Below are 10403 nucleotides of genomic sequence, written 5' to 3'. Positions count from 1 at the left end.
GCACTGAATGCATCCTCTTCCATGAGCTGTTGCAACCGCGCCGAAAATTCAAAGCGTTTGACTTTGTCATCGGGTGTCAGGGCTTGTAGCAATTGTAAACGGTAAGGCTTCTGCTTTAGCCTTTTCCGTAAGATTTTCCAAACCGTCGGCTGTGGTACGTTTAGCTCCCTGCTTGCTTTATTCGTCGACTTCCGCGGGCTACGCGTGAAACTTGCCCGCACGCGTTCAACCGTTTCTCCGCTCACTGCAGGCCGACCCGTTGATTTCCCCTTACAGAGGCATCCAGAAGCTTTAAACTGCGCATACCATCGCCGAATGGAGTTAGCAGTTGGTGGATCTTTGTTGAACTTCGTCCTGAAGTGTCGTTGCACTGTTATGACTGACTGATGTGAGTGCATTTCAAGCACGACATACGCTTTCTCGGCTCCTGTCGCCATTTTGTCTCACTGCGCTCTCGAGCGCTCTGGCGGCAGAAACCTGAAGTGCGGCTTGAGCCGAACAAAACTGTATGAGTTTTTCTACGTATCTGTAGTGTGTCGTACCATATGTCAATGAATGGAGCTACAGTGAATTTATGAAATCGCTTCAATCATTTGTAATAGCCCTGTATATTTGGAATACTGATTGGTGTTCGCGCTTTGGAGTGTTTACAGAAAATGTCCCACACGTTATTACTAACTGTGTTAACTAGAATACAGAAGCTGCGACATTGTCACGAATAAACTAGTGACCTGTATAAACAATAAGTTTCCTTTAATTTACGTCTATGGTCACAAACTTTTTGTTAACAGATTACCAGTTTCGGTCTATAACGACCATCATCAGATCTGTTTTATAAAAACAGTAAAATAGGACTTTGATTTATAAAACAGATCTGATGATGGTCATTATAGACTGTAACTGGAAATCTGTTAACAAAACGTTTGTGACCATAGACGTAAATTAAATGAAACTTATAGAACACAGAAGTTCAAGGTGGTCATTTTGACCATTAATTATGGTAATATTGGTTACCATTTTAAGTGGTGAGGGGAGCAGAGGAGGAGGAGACCTTGACTACACCTCACGCAATACCTAACGTGTAGCGTGATGCCCCGGGAGACTTATTAGTGACCCTGATATAAGAAGTCACTCATAGCAAGATCTAGGCTTGAACCCATATTGCTCCTCTACTGCCTGTTGTTGAATCCACTGACAAAAAATCAGTCTATGAGCAAAGTCCTTCTTCTGAGAAGTTGAACCCAATGGAGGTGGTATAGTCACAGTGAACAGCGATGTAAAATTCTTCGCACACTAGTTTAGCTGCACAAGTTCCTTTACTAAGCCATTGCCGCCGATGTTCATGGAAACAGTTACACTGCTTCCAAATTCAAAACTTCAACTTAGGATGTAATGTGTGCAGACGTTCCTGATCATCTGTCGCAATTGAAGCTCCTATGTTGTCAGAAACACTGATGGATCCTTGTAATATATCACCTTCAGGATGTCGTTGACGTGAGTATTTTTGTCAGTAGACATTCAGCTTCCGAGCACTGCTGTCAGTCTTACCATAGATGATACGCATATCCGTTTACTACCATAGATGATATACATGTCTGCGTACTTTTCGTTCTTATAACGATCACTGTGACAAGTCCTGACACTGCACAGGCAAGTGAGCTGACTGCGACGACTGTGTGTTGCATCCATCCTGTGCGTCCTGCAGCTGTGGTTTGAGTGCAGGTCCACCCGTCGACAATATTGTTCTGCAAACATCACATGGCGGACCACTTCTTCTGTGCATCGAACAAAGCATAATGATGTTTACAATGAAGGAAGTCGATCGCGGCTTGCCAACCATATATTCAAAATTATCCCACAATGGACTCTTTCACTGACCCATGTTTACTGGAATGTTCTTAGTTCTCTTGGCGTATACATTCAGTCATGTCAGTTTTTGATATTATGATAGAACCTGTATAAGTGTAACCGTGACGACTTATCTCAAGTCAGTTTTATGTAATTAATTCCTTGTCATGGTGTATTTACACGAGAAGCCACCTACATGGATAACAAACACATCCATGTCGTCTGTGAGTAGGTATAATCATGGGTCATGGCTTGTCACAACAATCAAGATACAAACAGCTTTACTTGTGCACTTTTCTTATTAAATAACTTCTTCAAGCAAGCACGGTCCTGGGCTGAGGTGAGGGTGAAAGGTTACAGGTACTTTCTTTCTCCTCCCCCAACCCCATCTATAAACAGCTAGCAAACCAACTTTCAATGTACGACAGTTTTCTAGGATTTAATAACAGTAACGAGGATTTATACATACAAGTTTTTAGTATAACAATTATGTCCAGTCTCATTAATGTGACCAGGCAACGGCCTTGCTGCAGTGGATACACCGGTTCCAGTCAGATCACCGAAGTTAAGCGCTGTCGGGCGTGGTCGGCACTTGGATGGGTGACCATCCGGGCCGCCATGCGCTGTTGCAATTTTCAGGGGTGCACTCAGCCTCGTGATACCAAATGAGGAGCTACTCGGCCGAATAGTAGCGGCTCCAGTCACAGAAAACCATCATAACGACCGAGAGAGAGGTGTGCTGACCACACGCCCCTCCTATCTGCATCCTCATCTGAGGATGACACGGCGGTCGGATGGTCCCGATGGACCACTTGTGGCCTAAAGACGGAGTGCTTCATTAATGTGACCACCGCCTACGTTCGCCATCAACGTTCTATAACCACTCATGGACAGCATGTGACAGCAATAACAGTGCATGGCATTTAAAGCGTGTCGGTGGGACGTGGAAAATAGTGCAGTCGTTGTCAGAAAGTGGAAATGGATTGATCTGTCTGATGTCCAGAAATGCATGATCATTGGCGTTCGGGCTAAGGCTGGAAGCGTTTCTGAAATAGCTAAGTGTGTAAACTGTTTGCGTGCTGCCATGTTTAAAGTACAGTCTGCATTGATAAATGGAGCCATCCATAACTGGCGCCGAGGCAACTGAGTCGCACCACGCCACAGGGATGAACTATGGCTGTAGAGATACGTGTACAGGTGAACAGGTGTGCAGCTGTTGTGCAACTGACCACCCAGATGAAACAAAGTGGTACTAACAGTGCATCTAACTTTGGGGGAAATGTCCACCCCTACATGCAGTTTGTTTTTCCTCAGCGTGATGGCATATGTCAGCAGGACAATGCAACGTGAGACACACGTAGTGTACGTGAGTCGTTTGGCAAGTACTAGGATGAGGCTACCGAACTCCCCTTACCTCCAAAGTCACCGGATTTCAACCCAGCCGAGAATCTGTGGGGCCATCTAGATCGGGCTTTCGCATAGTGGGTCCTAGACTGAAAACCTATCGCAAGTGGCCACGGGACTGCAATCAGCATGGCTTCACATTCCTGTCACTACCTTCCAGAACCTCACTGACTCTCTTCTTGCACGTCTTGCAGCGGTCTGCGCTGTAAAAGATCGTTATTCAGGCTTCTGACAGGTGGTCACATTAATTGTTTGCAGTAATGCTTAACACATCAATTTAGCCTGACTCTCCATCCATCCCTCCATTCATCCGTCCCCCTTCCCTCCCCCATGACTAATAGTTTACACGACATAAAACGGAAGCGAGAAACACGACCGTGGAAATGTGTCTGCTGACCGTGTCTGCGAGCGTGTAAATGAGGGAATATTGTTTCTTTCAGTCGTTGTCGACAACATTCTGGATGTTTAGTCTTCCTTCTTCTTCTTCTTCTTCGTGCGTTATGGTCTTTAGAGACCAGGTTCCAATTTCAGTTCTCAATCCTTTTGTAAGTAGGCTGTTTAGGTTTTTATGTTGGTGACGCCACGTAGCGCTCTGTATGAAAACCACTGACTGTGCTGTGTTCAGTCTGTGGCTGGTTGGACTCGTTGTTGGAATATTCGCTAGTGTAGCGTTGGGCAGTTGGATGTGAACAGCGCGTAGCGTTGGGCTGTTGGAGGTGAGCCACCAGCAGTGGTGACTGTGGAGAGAAAGATGCCAGAGTTTGACGATCTGGACGTGTGTCCGTCAGAAAAAGGAAATTTGTAAAACTGGATGTCACGATATATATATATATATATATATATATATATATATATATATATATATATATATATATATATATATATATATTACTTTTCTTCCATTATTCCTTCGTTGTTTCGCTTTGTTCTTTTTCCTGTCTTCGAAACACTTTATGCCAGTTTTCTGTTTCCCTCCTGTCTTGGAATCGTCCCAATATTGAAACTTTTTCCCCAAAAATCTCTCTTTCCAGTACTTCTTTTCCCCTTACATCTTTTCTTTCGAAGTTTTTCCTAAGCTGCTGAATCCAGGTGATTGTTCATTTCTTTTCCCTACGATGCCTGAAGATCTGACTGGTGTTTTATATTACGTTTTGCAGGTAAACACTTTTTGTTGTAGGTTATCTTAGATAAACATGTTGTGGGTTGGCAGGAGAGCCAACACCGGGTTATTAGAGGAAGCCGAAAGGCACGCGTTTTAGCTCACGCAGGCTGGCGTGAGGTCTGGAACAGGACAAGGAAATTAGACTTCAGAAAAAAGGACGTAGCTGGTGGAATACTTAACTTTAATCCATTAATGGTGAACGTCGCTCTGGACGGTATATTATTACAGTATCAATCGTAACTGGTAATGGCGCCTTGCTAGATCGTAGCAAATGACGCAGCTGAAGGCTATGCTACCTATCGTCTCGGCAAATGAGAGCGTAATTTGTCAGTGAACCATCGCTAGCAAAGTCGGTTGTACAACTGGGGCGAGTGCTAGGAAGTCTCTCTAGACCTGCCGTGTGTCGGCGCTCGGTCTGCAATCACTGATAGTGGCGACACGCGGGTCCGGCGTATACTAACGGACCGCGGCCGATTTAAAGGCTACCACCTAGCAAGTGTGGTGTCTGGCGGTGACACCACAAAACAACATGCTTTTTACATCTTTTTCCTCTAAAACAGATTTTTGTGAACTGTTTTCTCGAATATTCACCCCCCCCCCCAAATATTTGTTGTTTTTACCTTTTCTACACTGGTGTGCAACACATAAGGACATGTGACTGCGAAGTAACATATTTCGATGAAACTTGGACCATACGTAGAAACAACTGATACTGTAAAGCACAGAAAGTAAATAAAATACGCAATGAGACGAACAGAAATGACATATTTACTTAAAAACAACAATTACACTAAAGTCACGGTGATTCACGATGACCCCCTAAACATTAAAGATGGCAAGACGTGATTCTTAATAGGGTGCTGATGACCACGGATATCAGTTCATGCTCTGCAACGTGTTCCAACGCTGTCCTCTACGATGATGAGGACTTTTTGTGGCGGGCCATTCCACTCCTCCAACAGTGCGGTCGTAGGGCCCGTGGACGTGCTGCAGTACAACTCTCTAGCGCTTCCCACGTGTGCTCAATGGGATTTAAGTCGGGAGAACAGACAGGCAGTCCATTCGCCTAATATCCTCTCATTCCAAGATCTCTTCAACCTGCATTGTCCGATGAGGTCGCGCATTGTAATCATAAAAATGAAGTCTTTGCCAAAAGCACACCTGAAAAGAGGCACATGAGCAACGAGTACGTTGATCAGTGAGTGTACCGTGTTCCAATATTTGGAGGTCAGTACGCCCATGCAACATTATACCTCCCCTCCCCATAACACCTGGAACACCAAAACAATAATGTTCGAGCAGTGGGAACACATAATGCGCCTAGGAACATTGTCGAAGAAGATCGTGTTGGTGGGCCTTGTGTTATGGCGTGGGGAGATGTAATATTGTGTGGATGTACTGACCTCCAAATATTTGAGCATGGCACAGTCACTGCTCATTGTAATTGTAACGCTAAACTCTTTCCCTATGTTCGTCTCTTGAAAGATCCATTCGGCTCTGACTTCATTTTTATGGATTACAAAGCGTGATCGCATCGAACTACGCAGGTGGACGCACTCTTGGAACGAGGGCACTCTCTTAAACTGTGAGTGTTCATCAGAGACAAGGGCATCGTCAGAAAGTTCGATAGGACCGCTATTATGTTCCATACACGTGAATGATCCGGAGTACAGGATCGGCAGCAATCTGCGGCTGCTTGCTGATGAAGCTGCGGTGTCCGGGACGATGTCGAAGTTGAGTGATTGTAGGGATGATACAAGATGACTTACACAACATTTCTAGTTGCTGTGATGAATGGCAGCTAGCGCTAATTGTAGAAAAATTTGTTGATTCAGATGAGTGGAAAAAACGAACCCGTAATGTTCGAATACAGCATTAGCGCCGTGCTACTTGAAATAGTCTGGGCGTAATGTTGTAAAGCGTAATGAAATGGAACGAGCATGTAAGAATTGAAGTAGGAAAGGGGAATACTCGACTTCGTTTTATTAAGGGAATTTTAGGAAAGTGTGGTTTATCTGTATAAGATACCGCATATGGGACACTAGTGCGACCTATTCTTGAGTACTGTCACATGATACTTGCTTTCCGCAAAGCCTTGGCTGACATCCTCAATTTGAAAATGGCGCCTGTATCTTTTGTGAAAGACGCCTACGACCGTTTGCATGAGCAAATATCACTACAAAATTTCTGATTATTGGTTAACTTTAAGTTGAAAGTTAATAACTTAACTGGAATGGTAACAAAAATAAGACGTTGCTGTGAGACAAAGAATTTTATGTAACAACAACATTTTATTTAAAAAAATCGTGAAAATAACTCCTTGAACACTCACTTTACTTAATGGTACGGTTATAAAATGGCTCTGAGCACCATGGGACTTAACATCTATGGTCATCAGTCCCCTAGAACTTAGAACTACTTAAACCTAACTAACCTAAGGACAGCACACAACACCCAGTCATCACGAGGCAGAGAAAATCCCTGACCCCGCCGGGAATCGAACCCGGGAACCCGTGCGTGGGAAGCCAGAACGCTACCGCACGACCACGAGCTGCGGACGGTACGGTTATATGGAATGCTGACCCGTCATCAGTGATAGCAAAAAAACTAGCAATTTTATGCAACCAGACTATCTGTCCTAACTAAGATGACTATAGCAGCCATGACGCAGAGCGTCTATACTCACCAGAGTCTCAGCAAGGAATGCCCCGTCTGGGGTCCACACACGGTGCCTGCTAACGCGCGGGGAATTTACGTCTCTCTGGTCCAGTGCAGTCGCACTGTGCTTTATACAATGGTTGACTAAACTGCATCTCCACATTCAGAGAACCCACAGCAGACAGCCCACGCATATGTCAGCAGACGACCCGCATTCACATTTCCAGACTATACTCAGAGTGATAATATAACATAGTTCCGGATTAAAATTCCCTGAGTGTTGGAAGAGCACCCAGGTGTGTTTTGAGCATGTGACTCTTCTAACGAGCCATCTAGCGGCTTACATGGAGCTTTTACACTGTTCGAATGTTTAGAATCCGCACCAGGTCGGATTAAAGGAAGATGTCGAAGAAATTCAGTGGTGGACTGGTGGATTTGTTACCGGTAGGTTCGGACAACATTCAAGTACTAAGGAGATGATTCGGGAACTGAAATGCGAATCCGTGGAAGGAAGACGACGTTATTTTCGAGGATTACTACTGAGAATATTTGGAGAACTGTCATTTGAAACTGACTCTGAAACGATCCTATTGCCGCCAAAGTACTTCCGCGTCTGGACAACGAAGATAAGATACGAGAAATTAGGGCTCATACGGAGGCATACAGATTGTCGTTTCTCCCTCTCTCTATTTGCCAGTGGAACAGGAAAGGAAGTGACTAGTAGTGGTGTCGGGTACCCTCCGCCATGCACCGTACAGTGGTTCGCGGATTATCTTTGTAGATATAGATGCAAAATATTTGTGCACGCAAAATGCGGTCTCAGGTGTAAAATTAGTTTGCGTAACTTCAGTCTGTAACGGGACATCCGGCTATAACATTAATTTTCCTCAACAGTACTATTTTTCGAATTTTGGGCAGGTCAGTATTATCTCAGTTGCTTTTCTGAAAATTGTCATATAATTTTATACACAGTATGTTATTTTTCAATTTATGAAAAGGAATTACTTTATAAAATATTTTAGTTTCGATGCTACAATCGATAAGTACTAGATGTACAGTTAAAGTTTTTTTTTTTTTTTTTTTAGAAACGTTTCAAATTACGAATTATTTGCACACTTAAAATTTCTATTATTAATTATGCAAGACTGTACTGTTTACTATTTTTATTTCTGAATTCGTTTATGAAATAATAATCGAAATTAATAATGTAACGAAAACTAGTAGGAATTCATTTGTTAAGAAAAATTTTAAACCCTTTGGAATATTGTTATTTCCGCAGAGTGAGAAAGCCGTAAGCTTGCCTCTGATGTGATAGGACGTTTTCGTCTTTGTTAATGTAAAAAAATCAAATTACTGTACGATATACTAAAATGTGAGAAAATCAATGGAAAATATATTTACGTAAAAAGTTCTGCAACAACAATCTTCCAATTTATTTAGTTCAAACCACCCGTGACGGCCTGATGTTAGATTTTCAGCTTCAAGAATCAGACCACTAGACAAGAAGGACTGGAGCCATCTTATCATGACAAGCTAAGTAAACTTGAAAGTTTATTGTAATCTTTGCTCCACTCAAATCTTCATAAAAAAACTCTGCTCATTAATTACTTGGACTGGGTATTGTTTAATGTGGACAATAGATGGAAGAAGGAAGGAGAGGGGACATTACAAGTTTGATATAAGTGAACTATCAAACTAAGCTCTTTTCGTATGAGTGATATGCACTGCTGTAGCAGGGAAAAGAAGGGAACCGGCGGAAAAATTCTTCATTCAGAACACAAATATGGCAAATATGCTCCTGTTTAAAAGACTCTGACTGAAAAGTGGAGTACCAGGTGCTTCATACCACCTTCCTCAACACCTTAAAAATATTCTCAATAGTTTTTGCATGGGAACAGATTCGCGTCTTTTTTTATATATATGCTGAGAGAGATGATGAGAGTGACAGTGGGAAAGAGGTGGGATAAATACTGGAAGATACTAGACAGTGGTTGTGGAATATAAAGAGCGAAGGAGACAATGGCAATGCGAGACACAGAAATGGACATGGTGGCAGTTGAACATAGCTAATAGTGACAGAACAATGTTAGGAAAAGAATGAAAAACACATTGCCACTGGAAGAGGAACAAAGACAAGGAGAGACTGTGATAGTGAGAGACAGAGTCTGTGACAGTGACAACGAGATAGACAGAGACAGTTACAGTGAGAAGAGACAACAGCAGTGGGGACGAGTGAATGAGATAGCAGCAATAAGAGAGAGCAAGAGGGAGTTAATGACTGTGAGCGAAGAGAATAATAGAAGGACAGAACGAAGGAGTCTGTGGCTTTGAGACAAGGAACAGTGACAGATGGAGAGACACAAAGGGATGAGGACATTTACTTGGGATGAACGAGTGAGTCAGAATGGGCAAGTGGAAATGGATGGGTATGAGCGACCCACAGCGATGGATAGTGCGTGTGAGCGAGTTACTGGTCGTGGAGTTTTTGAGAGAGATGTTAAAAGATCGCGAGTATGTTCGCATTCCAAGATTTTTGGGAAAACTTTTAAAGGTGCTGAGGAAGGTAGAAAGGATGCTAGTGTCTCACTTTCAGGGTGTTTTAACCTGTTCGTTCTCTCGATCCTCGCATGTTGACGTTCGTTTACTACTTTTTATCTCTGTTAATAGGCGTATTTTTTTCGATTATAGACCGATGGTCCACGAATGTGTACCTTCTAGTTCTTAGATTTTAAAACCACGGTGCAGAACCTTGCAAGGACCGATTTTAGTCATTGTTGACAGCTGGTCATACGCGAAAAATTGTTACTTTTACAAATCGAAAAGGTATATAAGTAATTATTATGCCTAAATATTGTGCTGAGAATCGGTGTTCTTTTTTACATAATGTTCGCTAACTATCCTAGATGTTGATAATTAGTCCAGATTTGTGTACAATTTTTTCTTTACTGTGAAATAACTCATTTTGCGTGAACCACAGGTCATAATACATATTTTCTAATTTCAATTTGGATTTCGATAATGGAATACTGAAGCAACCATTATTTTTACTCTCTACAACAATGCGTAAAATAGTAGCTGAGGAGCAGATAGCGGCTCTTCTTATCAACAGCAATGCAGAATTCTCTGTTTGGAAAGATGACGAATTCTCGTTTTTGACAGAAGATTGTCCTGCTGAGGTTGATGAAATTGACTGGTACACAATACGGACGTTAAAATGTCGTGCCAAGAGCTAGGACAAAAAGACGCCCTCGTACAGTGAATGCTTTTGACAGTGAAGATGCAGATGATGTACAAAATGTGAATAAAACGCCAAGAAGAGCTGTGTTGCAAC

The 10403-nt window shown here is 42.7% G+C and overlaps 1 pseudogene; it reads left to right on the top strand.

Moving 5' to 3' along the window:
• The first annotated feature begins 2362 nt into the window (after window positions 1-2362).
• On the top strand, window positions 2363-2480 carry LOC126459031 (5S ribosomal RNA; annotated as a pseudogene).
• The last annotated feature ends 7923 nt before the right edge of the window (window positions 2481-10403 follow it).

Source organism: Schistocerca serialis, chromosome 2, assembly GCF_023864345.2.
Source record: "Schistocerca serialis cubense isolate TAMUIC-IGC-003099 chromosome 2, iqSchSeri2.2, whole genome shotgun sequence".
In the NCBI taxonomy this organism is placed as follows: Eukaryota; Metazoa; Arthropoda; class Insecta; order Orthoptera; family Acrididae; genus Schistocerca; species Schistocerca serialis.
Note: the sequence above shows the minus strand (reverse complement) of the source record. Positions and strands in the feature narration are given on the sequence as shown.